Below are 22,294 nucleotides of genomic sequence, written 5' to 3'. Positions count from 1 at the left end.
GCACCTGTAGTCCCAGCTACTCAGGAGGCTGAGGCAGGAGAAGGGCATGAACCCGGGAGGCGGAGCTTGCAGTGAGACGAGATCACGCCATTGCACTCCAGCCTGGGTGACAGAGCGAGACTCCATCTCAAAAAAAAAAAAAAAGAAAGAAAGAAAGAAAGAAAGAAAAAGAAGAGAGGATGGCCAGGCGCGGTGACTCACCCCTGTAATTTAGGAGGCCGAGGTGGGAGGATTGCTTGAGCCCACGAGTTCCAGACAAGCCTGGGCAACATAGTGAGACTTTATCGCTACAAAAAAAAAAACAAAAACAGAAAAAAGAAGAAGAAAGCCAGGCGCGGTGGCCCACACCTGTAATCCCAGCACATCAGGAGGCTGCGGCGGGTGGATCACCTGAACCCAGAAGTTTGAGACCAGCCTGGCCAACAGGGCAAAACCCCATCTCTACCAAATATACAAAAATTAGCCAGGCATGGTGGCATGTGCCTGTAGTCCCAGCTACTTGGGAGGCTGAGGCAAGAGGATCGCTTGAACCTGGGTGGCAGAGGTTGTAGTGAGCCAAAATTGTGTCACTGCACTCCAGTTTGGGCGACAGAGACCCTGTCTCAAAATAAATAAAAATAAATAAAAATAAAAAATAAAAAGCCAGGCACAGTGGCTCACGCCTGTAATCCCAGCATTTTGGGAGGCCGAGGCAGGCAGATTGCTTGAGGTCAGGTGTTCAAGACCAGCCCGGCCAACATGGTGAAACCCTGTCTCTACTAAAAATACAAAAGTTTACCAGCCGTGGTGGCGGGCGCCTGTAATCCCAGCTACTCGGAAGCCTGAGGCAGGAGAATCACTTGAACCTGGGAGGTGGAAGTTGCAATGAGCCAAGATTGTGCCACTGCACTCCAGCCTGGGCGACAGAGCGAGACTCCACCACAAAAAAATAAAGCGCGTACACACACACAACCCCCCCCCCCCAAAAAAAAAAGGAGAGGGAGAGGACATGGGCTGAAAAATTCCCTATTGGGTCCTATGCCCACTATGCCCACTACCTGGGTGACGAGATCAGTCACACCCCAAACCTCAGCATCACGCAGTATACCCAGGCAACAAACCTGCACATGTACCCCATGAATGCAAAATCCAAGTTGCAGAAAAAAGAGAGAGAGATGACACAGACACACACACAGAGGAGAAAGGCATGTGAGGACACAGGCAGCGCTTGGAGTGATGAAGCAACAAGCTAAGAAATGCCAGGGACTGCCTGGAACCCTCAGAAACGGGAAGGGCCTAGGAAGAATTCTCCCCTAAGCCTTCAGGGGGAGCACAGCCCTACTGATAACTTGATTTTGGACTTCTAGCCTCATAACTGTGAGAGAGGACATTTCTGTTGGCTTAAGCCGCCCAGTTTGTGGTCATTGATTACAGCAGCTGTAGAGAACAAATGAGTAGCTCTCTTGGGAGCTCCAATGTGCATCTTTTCTCTTTGGGAGTTTAGGTTCAGTAAACTCCCAGACTAGTGGGACCCCAGGACGGCCCCTCTGGGACCTTACGCCTCCCCTCTACTCCCCTCCTCTTCCTCCCTGCTCCCTCCCCCAGCTGTCTTAGATTTCTGTAGAAAAGCACCAGCCAGCCCTGGGTTCAATTGGCAACTATGGGATACTTGTTTTCCTATTTCTTCCCAACCCCCCCCCCCCACTTTTAAATTGTTTCCACCCCTCACTAAGAGCCAGTCATTCCCCGAGGTCAGGAATACTGCTCACTAGCCATCAACCTGCAAAATATTAATCACAGATGCCGGGACCGGAACTCCAGGGCCTCTCCCCTGTCATCTGTGTCTGGCTCTGGGTACAGGTCGGGGCTCTGGGGAGCACTGGTGCATTGGGGGGTGGGGCGCAGAGGGAGAAAGAAGGACATGCTGCTTTCTTGGCCTGGCACAGTACCTGGTACGTGGGGAAGCAGGGCGGGCTTCTATCCTGGTGCCTGGGCTCACTTCACCCTCACGCTACTCTGGGAGTGCAAAGGGCAAACTCTACTAGGCCAAACTCTACATTGGCCAAACTCTACTAGGACCCAACAGAGGAAAGGGAACTTCATCAAAGATGCATGCAAGTGTTAAACGCTTTGCACAGCACTTTGCATAAGTTCAATCACTTAACCTTACAAAGGCAGGAGCAGGGAATACAGAGATGCTAAGTAACTGTGGGAGGTAACAGAGCTAGGGTCTCCAAGGACATCCCTAATGCCTGGGGACTCTCCCAATCCAGGCTTGAAGAGGGTTCTGCTTTTTGGGTGATGGGATCTGCCCACACTCCTACAGAAGACCCGGCACAGCAAGGACCCTTCTCTGGCTGCTTCTGTTCCACAGACTCTTCCGCGGAGAAAATTATTGCTCCAGTTGGCGGCTCCTAAGACGACAGAAACTGCCTTGGCAAACTTGGTGTTGTTTACTTCTGTGGCATTTGCGGTAAAGGGATTTGGCCAGTCACAGGGAAGATCTGGGAAGGTTCTAGAAGATACATGTGGATGGGAAGGGCGGAAGGTCAGGGAAGCCACCTCAGAAGTAGCCCGGACGTCATTTATTGGAAGGAGGCCCGCCCGTGGGGGAGGGGCAGAAGGAGGCGGCACTGGTGGGCCCCGCGAGGGTAGCTATGATGACCACATCTGTTTGCAGTTTTCCAGGCAGCTTCCCCACCCCCACCTTGTCCTTCCCCCTGCAATCAGCTAACTGCCTATGCTTGTCCAGCCTCGTCCTCCTGCCCGGACCAGTCCCGCAGACACTGGGGCTGTGAATCAGGGGCCCGGCTCACGTCTGTTGCCTTCTGTTGGTTCTCAGGGTAGCAGGGTGGGTTGTTAAGGTCATGGCACTATGATTTCACCCTGGATGAAGTTCCTGGGGTTCCACCCCAAGGAGCTCCCTCTGCACAACCTGGGGCAGAGGGGCAGAGGGTAGGGGGAGCAGGGAGCACCCTCAGTTGCCCAGGGATCTTACTCGGCACAGCCTGGGGGTGGGGGGCAAGGGGCCCCCCTCAGTTGCCCGGAGAGCAGACAGCAAGTACTGATGCTAGAGAAGCAGGCTGCGTGCAAGGGAAGTCACAGCTCCACATGGTGAGCAATGGCAACTGACATGGTGGGGCCTCAGAAGGGGGTACCCAGGAAATGGGTCAGCTGGAGGGCCTTGCCTTCTAAAGCGGGGCAGCTCTCACTGGCTGCTGCCATGGAGAAATCAGAGCCCAACGCTGTTGGGTTCTTCTGATTTTTTTTAAGAACCAGAAATCAAGTTTTATGTAAATTCCCCTTATGCTTAAATACTAGCAACTAAAAATAAATGTTTTTTAAACACTGTCTTGGCAGATTGCGTCTTCTAAAAATGACTGCAACAGTATCTCCCACCTTACATGCCCCAGACACACTTCCCATCAAGAGGGGGTCCACGCTCCCTCCCCTCGACTCTGGGGGGACGCACTGGTGACACAGCAGAGGTGATGCACTTTCAAGGTGACGTTCAAGGCTAGGTCATGATTATGGGTTGAATAGTTTCCCCTCAAAAGATGTGGAAGTCCTGGGCGGGCGTGGTGGCTCAGGCCTGTAATCCCAGCATTTTGGGAGGCCCGAGTGGGTGGATCACTTGAGGTCAGGAGTACCAGACCCGCCCGGCCAAAATGATGAAACCCCGTCTCTACCAAAAATGCAAAAAAAAAAAAAAAAAAAAAAAAAAATTAGCCAGGCGTGGTGGCGGGCACCTGTAATCCCAGCTACTCAGGAGGCTGAGGCAGGACAATCACTCAAACCCAGGAGGCAGAGGTTGCAATGAGCCAAGATCGAGCCATTGCACTCTAGCCTGGGTGACAAGAGCAAAACTCCATCTCAAAATAAATAAATAAATAAAAGTGATAGTTTCCCGGTTCTCTTGGGACTCTGGAGTTTAGCACTTGGCTGCCATCTTGTTAGGAAGCCTAAACTACCCCATGTAGAGAGATCTAGGCAGGTATTCTGGCCGACAGCCCAGCTGAAATCGCAGCTGACAGCTGGCACCAGCCACCAGATATGTGAGTGAAGATGACCCAGAAGGTTCTAGCCCCTAGCCACTGAGTCCCCGCTCATATTTGAGTCTGCCCAGCTGAGACCCCTTGCATCAGGAGCAGAAACAAGCCATTCTGTGTGCCGTCCAAATTCCTGAGATTCATAGACTCCAGAGGCATAATAAAGTGGTTGCTTGGGGAAGAGTTTATTTGGCAGTAATTGTGGATGCCAGACAGAATACAGCTTTAGGCTGCCTGTGATCAAGTTAAGAGGAGGCAACTGGTTTGCCTTTGGAGAAGACCAGCAAGTCTGCCTATGGCTCCCTCGAGGCTAAAAGCTGCCCAACCTGGAGCCACATCAAGGGTGGTGGTGAATTAAAAAAACGGGAAAGGAATGGGGAGGAGATGAGGTAAGCTTCAAGGGCAGGATTATGCGACAGGGTATCTGAACGAAAGTCACCCTCTACTAGCAAAGATTCCATTTCAAGAGCCCAGATGTCAAGAGATTTTTTTTTTTTTTTTTTTTTTTTTTTTTTTTTGGAGACAGAGTCTTATACTCTGTCACCCAGGCTGGAGTGCAGTGGCGTGATCTCAGCTCACTGCAATTTCTGCCACCAAGTTCAAGTGATTCTCCTACCTCGGCCTCCCAAGTAGCTGGGACTACAGGCACGTGCCACCACGCCCAGCTAATTTTTGTATTTTTAGTAGAGATGGCGTTTCACCATGTTGGCCAGGCTGAACTCCTGACCTCAGGTGATCTGCCCACCTTGGCCTCCCAAAGTGCTGGGATTACAGGCGTGAGCCACTGTGCTTAGCCTCCAAGAGATGTTGTTTGTCAGGACACACGTGTGGAGGAGGGACCTCTGCAGAGCTTACAACTCCTGCAACCCCACTGGTGTGGGGGTTTCACAGGGTTTCTGGAAAGCAAAGAAGCTACTACATATAAAATTCAGAATAATACCTAGGTCGTATGGAAACCGTATTGAGGGCTTATTCTTGTTTTTTTTTTTTTTTTTTTTTTTGAGACGGAGTCTTGCTTTGTCACCCAGGCTGGAGTGCGGTGGCGCGATCTCGGCTCACTGCAAACTCCGCCTCCCGGGTTCATGCCATTCTCCTGCCTCAGCCTCCGAGTAGCTGGGACTACAGGCGCGCACCACCACGCCCGGCTAATTTTTTGTATTTTTAGTAGAGACAGGGTTTCACCGTGTTAGCCAGGATGGTCTCGATCTCCTGACCTTGTGATCCGCCCGCCTCGGCCTCCCAAAGTGCTGGGATTACAGGCGTGAGCCACCGCGCCCAGCCCAAGGGCTTATTCTTGTTAGGGTTAGTGCTGCAGTTTTCAGTTTCATGAAGGCTTAGGACCTCACAGAGGTACCCCAAGAACTGCATCGAAAAAGGCAACGCAATTGGGGTTCTGGAACCCTCACCCCACTTCACCACACAGCGGGACCACCTTGATCTGTTTTATATCATGTTTCATTTGCAAGGTGGCAGGGGAAGGAGAGTGAAGGAACGCGCTGCTTACAAAAATAAACATTTGAAAACCACTCATGTAGCAGAATCACCGGCCCTCGGTTAGGGGAGTTCATGTCTCTTATCCCAGATTCTGCTAGTAGCTGGCTGTGTGCCCTTGAATAAGTCACTTGACTTGTCTCTTTTTTTGAGACAGAGTCTTGCTCTGTTGCCCAGGCTGGAGTGCACTGGCACAATCATGGCTCACAGCAGCCTCGATTGCCTGGGCTCATACATCTCATGCTTCATCTCAGCCTCTTCAGTAGCTGAGACCACAGACATGCGCCACCACGCTTGGCTAATAATTATTATTATTGCTTGTACAGACGAGGTCTTACTGTGTTGCCCAGGCTGGTCTCAAACTCCTGGACTCAAGCGATCCTCCTGCCTTGGCCTCCCAAAGTGCTAGAATTACAGGCGTGAGCCACCGTGCCTGGCCTTCACTTGACTTATTTGGATTTTATTTTCTGTTCTGAAAACTAAGTGGCTTAGGTGATCCCTAACACTAAATCATTCTCCTTAAGTTAGCCAAATTCTTTGCTCATACAAAAGAGAGAAACATTCTCTTCCACACATTTTCATGCATGTAATTCGTTTATTATGGATTTGATTACAAGGCTCCTGAGCCTCCTCACCCTTTCTCTCTGTCCTTGTTGCCTCTTGGTGACCTTGAATGAGCCAAGTTTTGCTTTGCTGGAGGACTCCCAGGCCACAACTCAGCCGGGATTTCACTGGCTACTCAGAAACACTGCCAGTCACGGGCTGGGGTCCGGGCCCAGGGCGATGCGCTCCCTGGCTCCTCATTCCTAGCTGACCTAACATGTCTTTTGCCTTCAAATACAATTGCTTTCTGGAGAGCAAAAGGCTTGTGGAAGTAACAGAGGGGTTGGAGAGTGGAGAAAACTCGTGCCCTGCAGCATCAAGCCATCAGGCTAGGAAGTATAAATTAGCCTTGACATCAGGCTAGGATGAGTTATTGTTATGACTCAAAGGCTTCCCAGGACCAAAGGACACACACACACGTGCACACACACACACACACGTACACATGCCAACACTCAGGAAACTGAAAGCTGGAGAAAACAAACTCCATAGCCACAATGATAAGCTTTGACAGTTCCAACCAGTTCACATATACCTCTTCTTCACTCTCCCCACAAGAAGGGACACAGAGATGCCAGGCCCTTCTCCCTTCTCGCTCATTCTTTTTTTTTTTTTTTTTTTTTTTGAGACAGAGTCTTGCTCTGTCGCCCAGGCTGGAGTACAGTGGTGCTATCTTGGCTCACTGGAACCTCCACCTCCCAGGTTCAAGCGATTCTCCTGCCTTAGCCTCCCCAGTAGCTGGGACTATAGGCGCGTGCCACCATGCCTGGCTAGTTTTTGGGTTTTTTTGATGATAGTAAAAGAAAATTTAATTATGATGTTTGTAAATTATAGTAGAGCTGGCCCTATCTCACATGTATCTTAAAGCCCATTTTCTTCCAGAAGAATCTCCTTTTCTGTGCCCAGCATGGCTGGGAAAATGCAGGGAGACCCTAGGGTCAAATAGAAGTATAGAGGCATCAGAAGTTTACCCAAGGGTCTGGGATTTGGGGGGCTCAGTAAAAAGAGAAGGAAGGAGGTGGGAGTGCCCCCAACAAAAGGAACAGACACCAGAACCTCCTGATTTGAGGGGGCTGCTCCTTTAAGCACTGGGAACATCTGGGCAGAGGTGTCACATCACATTGGGATGGAGAGAATGCTGAGTGATGCCATCAGCTCTAGTAATCCTCACCCCTGGGCCATGTGCTGAGCTCTAGGAAGGGATTTAGTCGGGGCCTTTGGTTTAGATGTGGGCTTGAGCAGGGAGCAAAGGGCGAGCGGGGCAGGTGGTGATTTGAGACACTACTATGGCTTGCTAAGAGGTGCCTTCAGGCAGGATGAGTCTGTTCTCTTTGAAACAATGTAAACTCCTCCTGGGCACACAGAAGCCTGTCTGCTTGGTGAAGATCATGCCAGTCTCCCCTAGCAACCTCCTCTTGCCCACCATGGCTCAGTATAGTAACGGGATCATTTCTGTTTCAGCTGGAATCTTCCTTTCCTACCATCTCATGGTTCTGTGGCTGGAGCCTGACCATCTACGTGTTTCCAACCCAAGATCTGGCCTCACGAGCTGCATAATCCTGAGCAGATTACTCGGTCTTTTCTGTTTGTTTTGTTTGTTTGTTTGTTTTTGAGATGGAGTCTCGCTGTCGCCCAGGCTGAAGTGCAGTGGTGCAATCTTGGCTCACTGCAACCTCCACCTCCCGGGTTCAAGTGATTCTCCTGCCTCAACCTCCCAGGTACCTGGGATTATAGGCATGTGCCACCACACCTGGCTGATGTTTGTATTTTTAGTAAAGACGGGGTTTCACTATGTTGGCCAGGCTGGTCTCGAACTCCTGACCTCAGGTGATCTGCCTGCCTTGGCCTCCCAAAGTGCTGGGATTACAGGCATGAGCCAGTGCATCTGGCCTTTTCTGTTTTTTATCTGCGGTGGTAATCATGACGGCAACTACTTTGTAGATTTGAGATGCAGAAATCCTTACATACAGTAACGTACTCGGTAAGTAACGTACTCTAGAAGTCACCCTGCCTTTTCTAAGTGGTCCTTATTTAAGTCCCATTTGCCACTGAGCTGGGCTCTCAGGAGAGAGGCCTTTTCCGGATACAAACAGAAGTGCTTTCCTTCACCTAGTCTCTTTTCTTTCCATCCCTCTAGAGACCTTGAGGGCTTCTGGCTATCACCGGCTGTTCTCCAGCAGAGCTGGGTCCCCGCCCACCCTTCCCCAGAGACAATGACATAAGGGGGGCCCCTCTGGGTGAGCCCGCCAGAGCCTGAGTCCTTTCTCAGAAGCCCAGAGCTGCTTCTTGCAGATAATGCTGTTAATTTTTGTTTTCTGTTAGCTCAGTTCTCGGAAACACTAACAGGGATGGCCCCATTCTGTGGCAAGGATGAATGTCAGAACGAAGCTTGCTCCAGAAAGTCTAACTTCGGTCCTATTTGTTTATTTATTTATTTTTTCAGAGATAGGGTCTCACTCTGTCACCCAGGCTGGAGTGCAGTGACGTGATCTTGTCTCACTGTAACTTCCGCCTCCCAGGTTCAAGCAATTCTCCTGCCTCAGCTTCCCTAGTACCTGGGATTACAGGCGCCCGCCCACTCCTGACCTCAAGTGATCCACCTGCCTCAGCCTCCCAAACTCAGGTCCTTTTAACTTTGAGACCAGCCAGCATCCAAGTAGTGACACCTTGGTGTGGTCCTAACTTGGGGCTGAGTTCTGACCTGCATTGCCACCAACCCCACGCCATTAGCATGAGTGCGTTCTCATGTAGTCTCCATTGTGCAAATGAGACCAAGCCCTGGGGAAGCTCAAGGGACTTCTCAGTTCACAGTGACAATTTAGATTCAAACCCAGGATCATCTGGCCCCAGGGCCTGTGTTTCTCACCTGGACTCTCAGGCCCTTGGAGCACCAGGTGGAATCCTCTGCTCAGAGGCGTGGCTGGGCTCCCCTATTTTTGCCGGGGGTCACAGTGGGTGAAGCTCTGGGCTTCAGAAATCCAGGGATCACAGGAAACACTCGTTCCAGGGCCCCTGCTTGCAGGTTTTACTGCCTTTGGTTGACTTCTCTGCTCATTTTCTCAGCAGCCCAGAGCTTTTCCTGTATCTTTCTTGCCTACTCTTTTCTCCCTCCTGGATGAACAAGAAATTTAATGTCATCTCCTGCTTTCTTGGAAATGTCCCAGCTCAGTGGTCAGGAGTGGTCTGTTAATTACCTGACAATGCACAGTGACAGATTCCTGAGTGGGGTGTGGGGAGGCCTGGCTGTCTGTCTTTTCCCTGCAGAGGGAAAGAGGGAGCCACAGTATCCAGAACCCTAAAGCTCAACTTAGTAACAACCTAATAGTAGCTAGGGCCTTCCTTTAGACTTTTCAGGAAGCAAGATCACACGCCTTATCGCCTTCCATTCTTCTGACAGCCTCCTATGGCCTGAACGATTACCGTGCCCCTCTTACAGGTGTGACTCAAAGCGATAAGACGACTCCTCCAAGGTCACACAATATGTACAACCCAGGTGTTCTAAGCCCCACATCTGGATCATTTCCTGTAAATTTCATGATCTCTCCGCTCTGCTACTGCTCCTTCACACACCTCATCCCTTCTTTGAGCCTAGTTCAGTCCTGTTTTCACCTCCTGCCTCCAGAGAGCCCCCAGCCTTGTGAACAGCGTCTCTCTGGGCCAGGGGACCTCTGAGACACAGTGGCCTCCCTCACCCCCGAGTCCATGTGCGCTGTGAACTCTCAGGAGCTGCTGTTCTGGGAGGATGTGTGACCCTGTGGGCCACTACAGCTCATTTCAGGGAAAAAGTGACCACGCAGAGCTTCGTCGAGGCTAGGGTTGCAAATGGAAGAAGGGAGGGATGTGGGCTGTGAACTCTGCTCATTCATTTGTCTAGCAAATGCACTGTGTGCCAACTCACGCTGGAGGTTCAAACATGAACTGAACACCACGCTGTCCCCAAGGGGGCCAAGGGGGAATCCTATTGCTTTACTCTCTAGGCATGCACTGGCTGCCCCAGCCCCCTGATGTGTGTTAACTCCCTCAGAAAATCAGGGTTATGCACCTGAAACCTGGGACAGAAACAGCCCCCAGATGCAGGTACTTTTCCCCACTGTGGTGGGGGAGTCCTGTCTGGAGCCCCAGGCACTCTGCCAGTAGTTTGGTATCTTCAGGATTTTCCCAGCTGCTCAGTAGGTTGCCCCAGCCCCATGAAAGGGCTCCAGGTGGTTCCCAAGAACGGGGAAGCAAGGCGTGAAAGAGCCTCTCTCCAGCAAGCATAGGAGTGAACAGCCCAGCGCCAGGCCACTCCAGCTGATGGGCTCCTGACCTGGATCACCAAGGCTCCACCCAAACTGTGCTGACATCAAGCCCTGGTGGCACCTTGAGGTTCAGTCCAGGACCATCTTGTCTCACCTCAGTAGGGGAAGGGGGGCTCAAAATAGACATGAAAGCTCGGCACGGTGGCTCACACCTATAATCCCAGCCCTTTGGGAGGCCGAGGAGGGAAGATCACTTGAAATCATGAGTTCAAGATCAGCCTGGCCAACATGGTGAAACCCGTCCTTACATTTAAAAAAAAAAAAAAAAAAAAAAGCCAGGAATTGACTAATTAGCGGTGGGCACCTCTAATCCCAGCTACTCAGGAGGCTGAGGCAGGAGAATCACTTGAACCTGGGAGGCAGAGGCTGCAGTGAGCTGAGATCACTCTAGGACAAACACCAGACTGGAATGAGTGGAGCTTCCAACCCCTCCGTAAGGAAAGAGGACTAATTAACCTCACAGAGTTGGGACAAAATAACGTGAACTAAAATGCCCAGAACTCAATGTTAACAAACACTGGGATGTAGTATGTTGGTGCAAAAAAGTAATTGTGGTTTTTGCCATTGAAAGTAATGGCAAACACCGCAATAACTTTTGCATCTACCTAATCTGTGTTGGGAGGTGGGGGTGGATATTAGAGAGGGGCAGGTCCATGAAGCTGCAAGGATCATGCATGCCCAAGTCCCAGAGGCAGGCTCCAGCGGCCCCAGACAGGCAGAGACACACGCCTAGGCCTAAAGGCTTATAGGTCAAGTTGCACCAAGGGTGCAGTTAAGACCTCAAATCCCTCTCCAAAGTCAGGGGCTTAGAGCTTTCCAGAAATTTCAAGTAGGTATGTATTCAAGCCTCAGATTTTTTATTTTGTTAATTTCCTCTGGTTACTCATAGACAGCTCTAGCCTAAAGGGTTGGAGCAAAACTTAGCTTCCGTGGATACTTCGGAGAGAAATCCACAAGTCTGGGATTCCCACCGTCAAAGAAAATGAGCGCTTTCTTCTAATCATGTCTTCCCCCAGAGGGCTAGGATGCAGTCTAGAAGCATCTACTGAGCCCCTTCTTGAAGCTGCTTGTTTCTACTCTAGGCATCCTGAGGGCAGAGACTGGGCTTCTTTGTCTTTGTCCCCAAAGGCAAGCCTCCACTGTTGTTAAATGTTTGTGGAAGGAGCCTGAATTTGGATAAGGAGCAGAATTACAAAGGGACCACACCTGGAGGTGTACTTAATTGATATGGACGATAATTGGGAAAGCCAAAGCTAAAAGCTCACAAAAAGGAAAACAGATTACTAACAGCTAGTCCTAAGAAAACCAACCAAACAAACAAAAAATGGCCAGGCATGGTGGCTCACGCCTGTAATCCCAGCACTTTGGGAGGCCGAGGCGGGTGGATCACGAGGTCAGGAGATCGAGACCATCGTGGCTAACACGGTGAAACCCCGTCTCTACTAAAAATACAAAAAAATTAGCCGGGCATGGTGGCGGGTGCCTGTAGTCCCAGCTACTCGGGAGGCTGAGGCAGGAGAATGGCGTGAACCCGGGAGGCAGAGTTTGCAGTGAGCCAAGAGATTGCGCCACTGCACTCCAGCCTGGGCAACAGAGCGAGACTCCATCTCAAAAAAAAAAAAAAAAGAAAAAGAAAAAAGAAAGAAAACCAAAATAATGTATTTAAAATGGAAGGAAAGGCCGGGCGCGGTGGCTCAAGCCTGTAATCCCAGCACTTTGGGAGGCTGAGACGGGTGGATCACGAGGTCAGGAGATCGAGACCATCCTGGCTAACACGGTGAAACCCTGTCTCTACTAAAAAAATACAAAAAACTAGCCAGGCGAGGTGGCGGGTGCCTGTAGTCCCAGCTACTCGGGAGGCCGAGGCAGGAGAATGCCGTAAACCCGGGAGGCGGAGCTTGCAGTGAGCCGAGATCCAGCCACTGCACTCCAGCCTGGGCCACAGAGTGAGACTCCGTCTCAAAAAAAAAAAAAAAAAAAAAAAAATGGAAGGAAAGAGATGGGGAGAGGGAGATGTCTCTGAGAAAATAAGAAACGTTTTTTTGTTTTTGTGTTTAACTTAAACTGTGATTTCAGAAGAAACAGTTCCTGGAATGCCAGCAACCAGGGAGAACTTCCACCCGGAAGCAGTGTGGTAGAAGGGGACCTGCTGAGAGCCTGCATATGCCCAGCAAATGGCCAGGTGCCTTTGTTTGTTTGTTTGTTTGTTTGTTTGTTTGTTTTTTGAGACAGGGTCTCCCTCTGTCGCCCAGGCTAGAGTGCAATGGCATGATCTTGGCTTACTGTAGCCTCAACCTCCAGGCTCAAGTGGATTCTGTCACCTTAGCCTCCTGAATAGCTGGGACTACAGGCATGCACCACCACACCTGGCTGATTTTTGTATATTTTTGTAGAGATGGGGTTTCACCATGTTGCCCAGGTTTCTCTTGAACTCCTGGGCTCAAGCGATCCTCTGGCCTCAGCCTCCCAAAGCAGTGGGATTACAGGTATGAGCCACTGCACCCAACCTAGGTGATCTCTTTTAATATTCACCCCAATAAGGGAAGGTAAAGATTGCTGCTCTCACTTTACAGATGGGGAAGCTGGTGGATAACTTGTCAGCTCATAAATGGCAGAGCTAGAATTCCAAACCAGAGGTATCTCCAAGCCTCTCTCTAGCCAGCCTCGCCCACAGTCCTGTTGCAGCTCCTACTTCTTTTGAGGACAACTTTGGTTCCAGGTCATGATGACAGCAATCAACTCGACTCTGGTTGCTTTCTAGTCATAAAGCGCTTTCAGGCCTGATATCTCATTCCTCTTTACACCCTCCAGACGAGGTTAGTAAAGGGGTCCTGCGCTCTTTTGACACATAAGGAGAGCCAGGCTAGCCAAGGGTCAGAGGTGGGAATCAGTGACTTCCCCATGTGAAAGAGAATAGAATCTAGGGACCCCAGATTCACTGTGTCAAAGGGAAAGTTTAATCCCAGCATTTTCGGAGGTTGAGGTGGGTGGATTGCTTGAGCTAGGAGTTTGAGACCAGCCTGGGCAACATGACGAAACCCTATCTCTACAAAAGAAAAGTACAAAATATGTAGCTGGGTGTGGTGGCACACGCCTGTAGTCTCAGCTACTCAGGAAGGTGAGGTGGGAGGATCGCTTGAGCCCAGGAGGTCAAGGCTATAGTGAGCTATGATTGTAGCACTGCACTCCAGCCTGGGCGACAGAGCGAGACCCTGTCTCCAAAAAAAAAAAAAAAAAAAAAAACAAAAAAAAACAAGAAGGAGGTGGGGAAGTTAAGTTAAGCTTGGAAACCACAAAAACTGCTTTCCTTTTGTTTCCAGACAGCTGCAGTTTCACAAACCTGTGTCATAGCCTAATTTCCTTTGCTCCTTATAGACATACTGAGCAGGAGACAATGCATCATTGACTTTTTCTTCTATTCCTTTTCATATAAAATGTAGATTTACAGATGCTAAATCAGAGTTTCACGTGCTTGTAACCTCAATGTCTTTCCTCCCTCCCTCTTCTTTTCCTTTCCTGTTTGCTTTTTCTCTTTTAAATATGGAAATTCCCGAAACCCTTTTTGGAAAAAAGGTGATTTTTCCCAGGTGGATCCTCAACCTTGGCTAACTAAATCTCTGTTTGATTGAGACCTGCTTTAGTCACTTTTTGGTTTACACCCATGATAACCCCGCCAGGGTTCGAATCCACATTGTGTCTGCCTCCCAAGTGGCTCCGAACCCTACCTTTCCTCCAGATGTCCAGTTCAGAATTTGATTTTCCTTTCTTTTTTCTTTTTTTCTTTTTAGAGATGGAGTCTCCCTCTGTCACCCAGGCTAGAGTGCAATAGCACAATCTCGGCTCACTGTAACCTCCGCCTCCCGGGTTCAAGCGATTCTCCTGCTTCAGCCTCCCGAGTAGCTGGGATTACAGGCGTCCACCACCACGCCCTGCTAATTTTTGTATTTTTAGTAGAGATAGGGTTTCACCATGTTGGCCAGGCTGGTCTCAAACTCCCGACCTCAAGTGATCCACTTGCCTTGGCCTCCCAAAATGCTAGGATTACAGGCATGAGCCACTGTGTCCAGCCCAGAATTTAATTTTCACAGCAGGATGGAGTGGTCAGACCATCAGATCTCAAAAGCTGGTTGCTGTCGCACTGCAGAGGGAAACGGAAATGTGCAGTCCCCAGAAAGCAGAATGTCCCTGAGGGCTTAGTGACCTTGAAGCCGTAGGGAAAGTCTGGGGCCTCCACCCTCACTTCCTTTAAAAACCGAGGTTGGGGTTTAGCTAGAGGCAAGGGAACCTTTCACTTTGCACCTTGTCCACTTTCTTTTAGTTGACTACTTCGCAGCTGGCATTGTACCTTGATAATGATCATTTCAACTGAAACTATTCCTCTAAAAAGAATGGAGTCCAAGGCCTGGGAGTTGGATTCAGGCTCTGGGACTCAGGAGTTGATCTCCTTGACGTTCACCTGGAGCAAATTTAGCCTCAGCTGATACTTAGGAGGCAAAGGCACAGACTTGGGGATGCGGGGAGCTCAAGGGCTGTCACCCTGTAGAAACCCTTCTGACGCCCAGTTCAGGCCTGGCCTCGGGGCTGGCCGGCTCCTCCTTGCTCCCTCGTTTCCAGCGAGAGTCTGGGATGGCACCCACAAAGCTGGTGGCGTCAGCCCTCCTGCCCCCAACTCCCAACAGTACTGGAGCCAGGTGGTTAGCAGGTCCGGGAGGGAGCAAGAACGAGGGACGCCACCTGGGCTGGAGTTCTTGGTTTCCTGTCCTGGCTCGAATGGGGAAGAGCCTTAAGAGAGCCTCGCGCCAGGCCCCCGGAGGGAGCCGCGCCCCTGGCCCTGGGGGCCCCTGTGGGGGTTCGCGGCCGGAGCGCAGGCTGGGCCGGGGTGTCTCCCGGAAGCCGGGCTGGCCCAGGCTGCCCCATATGGAGTTGGGAAAGTCTCAGGCTTTCGGTTTGAACCTAGGAGGCCGAGCAGCCGGGCAGAGGTTCCCGACGGCCATTGGCTGCGGCGGCGCCGTGACATCAGCGCGGAGGGGTGCTCGGGGAGGGCGCGGGCGGAGCCTGGAAGGGGAGTGTCCTGGCGGCTCCCAGCCCTGAAAGCCCGAGAGCCAGAGGGAAACAAACGCCGGCGCTGACAGGGGCCGCTACCCCCGCCGCCGCGCGGAGCCCACAGAGGAGACAGCGCAGCTGGGTCGGCGCTCGGGTCCCCGGGGACCGAGGTAGGCGACGGGTACCCGCCTCTGGCTGTGGTAGCCGCCTTCGCGCTGGGTGCTCAGGGTGGGCTTGGGGGGGCTCGAGCCCCCCTGTGGGGCAGAGAGGATCCAAGCTAGGGATGCGAGGCCGCGGCGCGGGGAGAGGGGCGCGGAGTCCCCACTTCTCGGCGCTCGCGCTTCTCTCCGCACCCGCCGCGGTGACTGGGACCCGGAGACGCGCACCCAGTGTCCTGGCAGAGCGGGATGTGCGGAGGAGGGGGTGGCAGGGAGCCGGGCGCAGCGTCGCCGGGACTCGATTTCCTTTCTACGCTGGAACTCTTGGGCTTGGCCGAGGGCGCCGCTGGGCGGGTTGGGGGCTGGTTTTAAAGGGCCTCCCCCTTCCCAGGAATGGGGTGTGTGTCGGTGTGGGCAGGAGGGCAGCAATCGGCGGCGCGCGGCCCGCGATCTCCGCGAGGGGGGCGTGTGTGCGCCCGGAGTTCTCCGTGAATAAGAACCGAATTCTCCGCCTGAGCAGAGGCGTGTACACATCTCGCTCTCGTACACACACTGCAGCACACGCCACCCAATGTCACGCGGCCGGGGAGCCAGCGGGAAGGAGCTGTCTGGAAGGGAATGGCCAAAGGAACAAATGCTTCCCCGTTCCCCCACTCCCGCCCCGCGAACCCTTCCCTTCCCCGCCAGGATCCCGCCCCGCCCGCTCCCTCGGAAGCCCGGGAGGTCGAGGCGCCTCCCGGCGGGGTGCAGGGGGAGAGCAGTCGAGCCGCCTGTCCCTTTGGAGCCCGAGAGGCTGCTGCGCACGGGGCCGGTGCACCCAGAGCTCAGCGCGCTCCGCGGGGTCGCTGGCGGGAGCGGTTGGTTAATGATTTAATCGCCCGCTTGGGGCGGGTGCGCGCGGAACGGCCGTCCCTGGCCCCGCCCCCTCCCCGGAGCGCCCCCAGCCGGGGTTACAAAACTGCCCCCTCCCTCCGGCACGTCCCCTAGGAGCCGTCCTGCCCGCGGGGATCCGGTCAGTCGGTGAGTGCCCCGGCCAGGAGGGCTGGAGAGCTGGGCGGGAGCCGGGGCTGAGGCTGAGCCGGCTTCCTGGGAGAGGACTGAAGTGCGTGTGTGTGTGTGTGTGTGTGTGAGCGCAAGAGAGAGAGCGAGCGAGCGAGAGGGACTGGGGGAGGGGTGCTCTCTGCTAACTCAAACCAGGTTGCCTGTGTTTTCCCAGTGACTGCGGCCTGGGCTTTGGAAGTTTTCTTTTTCTCCCTGGGAGAATGGAGGGGAAATACAATGCCTTTTCTTTTCTTGCTGCCTCTGGAACTTCTCTCTCTCCACGACTCCCACCCCTTGCAATCTGACCAGCTCCCACATCTCTTACTGGGTGCCCGGTGCCCACTGTTTGCCCAGATAGCTGAGCAGCTGGATCCGGGTGGGGTCCTCGGGAGCCCCTTCGCTGCGAAGCCCCCTGCTCTCCCCGGAGGGGCCCGTGTGCTGGAGGGAAAATCTCTCGTCCGAAACCAGCAGCCATCTGGACCAGAGAAAGGTCCCATCCAGCGAGTGTAAACAATGAGGGGCCGGTGACAGGGGCCTCCTGCAAGGCAACTTCTTTGGCAGTCTGGGTTTCCAATAACTCCCGCAGCCCCCGCCCCCTTCTGAGGCTAGGGTGGAGGAGGGACCACCAGCAGGATGGACTGAATTTTAAGAGAACAAAGAACAGGCCACAAAGGAAGGGATTGCTGAGCTGCGGATTTCTCCCAGAAATCGGGAGTTGGCTGGGACTGAGCCAGGCCCTGAGAGAACCCCTGGCAGCCCCAGGGGCTCCTGGAGCAATAATGGGGCATCCACCAGGATCTCCTGAGGCTCTATCTCTGCTGGGAAGCCAGAGCCTGCTGAATGCGGGGGTGCCCTGCCGGTTCCTGCTCTCACCAACTACCCTGTGTGAGCTGCCCGTGTGACTGACTGATTAGTGGGGTGGTTTATCTCCTCTGAACTTGGACTTTGCCTCTCCACTCCTTGAAGACAGCTGCTCCTTCCCACAAGGGGGGGAGTTCAGTGAATTTGGGGAGATCCCAAGTAGATTCCCAGGCATCCTGGTAGACCCCTGCAGGGACTAGGAGGGGGCCACTGTGATCCTATGGGTGGTGGTTCTGGGGTGAGTCTCAGCGCCTCCCCTCTGAAATCTCCCTGAAGTCCTAGGGTCCCTGCCACTGAGGGCAGTTTGCTCCTGCTCTGCGGTACAGCCTAGGCCTGTACTATGAACGATTCTTCCATTTCTTGGGGTTTCTGCCTCTCTCTTTTTACATTCCTCTTCTTTTTTCCCCCTCGTTTCTCTCTTACCCTTGGCCACCCACCGTGCTTGTCCCTATCCTCTATACCCTGCCTCCACTGTGCTGGTGCCTCTGGAACCAGACAGTGCCTCACAGGACCGGAGACCAAGGAGCCACAAGCAAAGGAGTGGTCTCATGTATAAAGGTCACGGGAATGAGTGTTGACCTGGGAGAGGAATCTTACAGCATTCTTTTCATTTTAAAAATAATTTTTATTTTATTTATTAATGTTTTTGAGACCAGGTCTTGCTCTGTCGCCCAGGTTGCAGTGCAGCGTCATCGTCAAGGCTTACTGCATCCTTGGGCTCAAGTGATCCTCCTGGGCTCAAGTGATCCTCCCACTTCAGCCTCCCCAGTAGCTGGCACTACTGGCGCCCACCACCACGCCCAGCTATTTTTTGTATTTTTTTGTAGAGGTGGAGTTTCACCATGTTGCCCAGGCTGGTCTTGAACTCCTGAGCTCAAGGGATCTTCCCGGACCTTGGCCTTTTGAAGTGCTGGGCATACAGGTATGAGCCACTGCATCTGGCCAGCCCTTTTTTTTTTTTTTTTTTTTTTTTTCTGAGACAGAGTCTTGCTCTGTCACCCAGGCTGCAGTGCAGTGGCACAATCTCGGCTCACTGCATCCTCCACCTCCCGGGTTCAAGCAATTCTCCTGCCTCAGCCTCCCCAGTAGCTGGGACTATAGGTGCATGCCACCACGCCTGGCTAATTTTTTTGTGTGTGTTTTAGTAAAAATGGGATTTCACCGTGTTGCCCAGTCTGGTCGCAGACTCCTGAGCTCAGGCAATCCACCCACCTTGGCCTCCCAAAGTGCTGGGATTACAGGCGTAGGTGTAAGCCACTGCACCCAGCCCTGGCCAACCCTTCTTTACAAGTCCGGAGCTTTTCCAGAAGGGCCTTGGGTTGGCAGTGGCCCAGGGCTTCCAACCCCTTCTACCCCTTTGGAATGACTGATTGATTTCTGTGGCCAGGACTGTCTGTGCGCAGGTGTGGCCGAAAAGTGTTTGATGTTGGCCTTTCCCTTTCACTCTTCCCCATCCCACGCCCCCATGTTTGGATTGGGTTCGAAGTGAAGAAGTCAGAAGCCAGAGTGGCCAGGGTTGCGCTTGGGTGGCAGTAAGTCCAGCCTTCTGTGTTCTCATTCTGGTTCTGGAGACTCAGAGGAGTTTGTCCCTGTTGGAGGAGGGAGGAGTCCATCCCTTGGAGGAATGGGGAGCTGGGTTGATGCCAGAGATAAGGCCTGTGGGCGGAGGGAGAAGGGTTGAGCAATCTTGCCCTGGAAACAGAGCTGACCTGAGCTCTGCGTAGGTCTTCTGACCTATGTACTGGAGGATTTTTCTCGACCGTGAGGAAAATAACCAAATTCTGGAGCTGGGGACACTTTGAGGGGTCATCCGGCAGAGTGTCCTGAAGGCCAACTCCAGCCAGTGCTTCTGGGGTTCTCCAGGAAGGCCAAACCCATGTCTGCCCTCTCTCGGCAGAGAACTGGATGGTAGTGCTGGAAGGAGCCCGCATGTGGCACTGGACCCAGCCCTTTTTGCTTGCGGTGCATTGGGAAGGAAATTCAGACATTAGGGCCAGGCACAGTGGCTCATGCCTGTAATCTCAGCACTTTGGGAGGCCAACACGGGCAGATCACTTGAGGTCAGGAGTTCGAGATCAGCCTAGCCAATATGGTGAAGCCCTGTCTCTACTAAAAATACAAAAATTAGCCGGGCGTGGTGGTGGGCACCTGTAATCCCAGCTACTGGGGAAGCTGAGACACAAGAATCGCTTGAACCCAGGAGGTAGAGGTTGCAGTGAGCTGAGATTGTGTCCTGCACTCCAACCTGGGTGATAGAGTGAGACTCTGTCAAAAAAAAAAAAAGAGAGAAATTCAGACATTACTTTCCCATATTCCCGCTTACTGTGCCCCTAAAGCTCCAGCTTAAAATACGCCACCTTGAGGAGACTTGGGCTTCCTTCCAACTAACTTAACACTGGAGTCTCCCCCAGGCACTGCCAACTTGCAGCTCTGGGCTCTGTGCCAGGATGGCAATGCTGGCATCCAAAGCCCTCCCTTGCCAGGAACAGGGGAACTGGCCATCTCCAGTCAGCCTCCACTCAAGCTGAGGAAGGGTCTTTCTTTTGGGGTTCAGGTGAGCACAGTTTAGGGTGTGGTCATTAACGAAGGCTTACCATTCTTAACCCACCTGTAAGAAACTGCTCTGTACACCTAGTATTTCCCCTTCACCCCAAAGATGGAGCTGAAGGCATCTGGAAAAACTACAGTGCCAGGCATGAAGGATCCCTGGATGTCTGTGCTCAGCCAGAACTGCTTCAGCCACCATCTTCTGCCTTGGCCATCACAGTAGCAGAGGTTGTCTGGGGCAGCCTCCAACCTCGCAGGATGAGACTCCGGGTTCTCCTTTTGCCCGACCCCTGCAGTTCTGGTAGTCACTGACCTTGGTCTGGAGACCCCAGCTTTGAATCTCTCCAGGTGTGCCACCGAAGCCAGGTTCTGTGTGCCAGCTTCTCTTCCCTGCCTGTCCTTCCTCTCTACCTCGAGTCCTCACTCAGTGCAACCCTTCTTCTTTCCTTACACTGTTGCCTCCAACCCTGAAGCATCAGAAAGGGAACTGTTCCCCTCAAGTCCTGGAATTGGGTTTAAGGCTTTGTCAAATGGTACAAGGAGTAGAGAGCCCAAGAGAGCCCAAACAGAGCCTAGAGGCTTGCAGTACAATTTGTGGATACCTCTAAGGAGAATCTGGTTAGGTTCAAAGGATCAGATTATATTTTATTGGGGGTTGATCATGTTGAAGTTCTGTGCATTATTTTTTGTTTTGAGCAGGCTTTTTGCTCTGTTGGCCAGGCCGGAGTGCAGTGGTGTGATCACAGCTCACTACAGCCTCAAATTCCTGGACTCAAGAGATCCTCCCACCTCAGCCTTGAGTAGCTGAGACTACAGATGTGTGCCACCCTGCCTGGCTAATTTAAATTTGTTGTTGTTGTTGTTGTTGTTGTTTAGAGACAGGGTCTCACTGTGCTGCTCAGGCTTGTCTCAAGCTCCCGGGCGCAAGCAATCCTCCCGCTTCTGCCTCTGCCTCCCAATGTGCTGAGATTTCAGGCGTGAGCCGTGGTGCCTGACCTGTGCATTATTTGTTGCTAGTAGCACCCGGGGTCCTGCAAATTCCTGAGTTGTCTTTTACCCTTATCCTAGGAAGGAATGGAGGAGCTTCTCTTTTGCCACCTCCACCTCACCATCTTGTCTGAGAAGAGCCAGGCTCCTCTCTCTGGCATCACTAAAGGTTGAAAAGTGATGGGATGAGGGAACTCAGATCAGGAAAGAAACCAGATCGGAGGGTTTCCTGCCCCCCACTGCTGGCCGAGACTACAGAAGGAGGGCAGAATCTGTACCTGGTCTTCAGCAGCTTGGGGGACCCTTCCCCCCGCATCAGATAATCCTGGGAACCCCCAGGACTTTGAAAAGGGTCAACCCATTGTCTCAGCCCGTTTCACTGAACAGACTTTTGAATTAGGTGCTCTCAGGTGGGTGTTCTCTGTGAAGTTTGGGAAGTGACAGTGGCTGGAGTGTCACTGGGTGTGACAGCATCATCTTTATAGCACACGTGGAATTGTGCTCACCCTAGCACAGCACTTGGGAGGTACGAAATGTTATCAGTTGCTCTGAGAGCTAATGAGGAAACTGAGGCCAGCTTGTGACCTAGGGAGTGGGGCTCTTTGTCCCCAAGTTCCGGCAGGGCCAAGATGCAAGATTTCGCCTGCCTACTCTGGAGGGAGTTTAGATCTGCCAGTCTCCCTCTGGAGACCCCCAGGTGGCCGTGAAATTCCCACTTCTTAGCTGAGCACCCGGCTCTTAGGAGAGGCAAAGTGAAACCAAACGAGGCCTGGCAGATCTGATTTCAAGCGCGGCACTTTCTTCTGCGATCCTGAGCAGAAGGGAGGCACCCTGCTGCCCAGTAGTAGCACCACTCCCAGAGGAGGGCCCAGCCTGTGTGAGGGCAGTGGGGCCTCCCACCAGGCATCCATCCTGCCTGGCCCAGATCGTCCCTCTGCTGGTGGCTGGCGTCAGGTGGTGGCTCCGGGAAGCACGCGTTTCCAGGAAGGGCCCTGTAATCAAGTGAAGTTGCCGGATGTCCTTGAGTCAGTGGCTCCTCATCGTCTTGACTCCTCCGTCGTTGCTTCCGGTCACTCCCAGGTCTTGGCTCCTTTTTCTTCCCCTCTCTGTGCTGTTCTAATTCCCAGGAGGTGAGGGAAGGTTTCCCCTTCACCTCCTGCTGACCTGCTTCCCCCCTGGTCTGAAGCCTGCGGTTCTGGGATGAGGATGAGAATAAGGATGAGGTGGGTGCAGGAAC

At 52.7% G+C, this 22,294-nt stretch overlaps 1 protein-coding gene across 4 annotated transcripts in view; it reads left to right on the top strand.

Moving 5' to 3' along the window:
- The first annotated feature begins 15,524 nt into the window (after nt 1-15,524).
- CDC42EP4 (CDC42 effector protein 4) overlaps nt 15,525-22,294 on the top strand; it is a 28,048-nt gene continuing 21,278 nt past the window's right edge. For 2 of the 4 annotated variants that reach the window (XM_005584825.5, XM_005584824.5), the window contains exon 1: nt 15,525-15,633. The gene's annotated coding sequence lies outside the window, so the exon portion shown is untranslated. Of the gene's footprint in view, nt 15,634-16,606; nt 16,642-22,294 lie in introns of those variants that run through there. The other 2 variants (XM_005584827.5, XM_045376770.3) reach the window with 1 other exon arrangement.

Source organism: Macaca fascicularis, chromosome 16, assembly GCF_037993035.2.
Source record: "Macaca fascicularis isolate 582-1 chromosome 16, T2T-MFA8v1.1".
In the NCBI taxonomy this organism is placed as follows: Eukaryota; Metazoa; Chordata; class Mammalia; order Primates; family Cercopithecidae; genus Macaca; species Macaca fascicularis.
The sequence above is the reverse complement of the archived record's forward strand: the minus strand, read 5'-3'. Positions and strand labels throughout refer to the sequence as shown.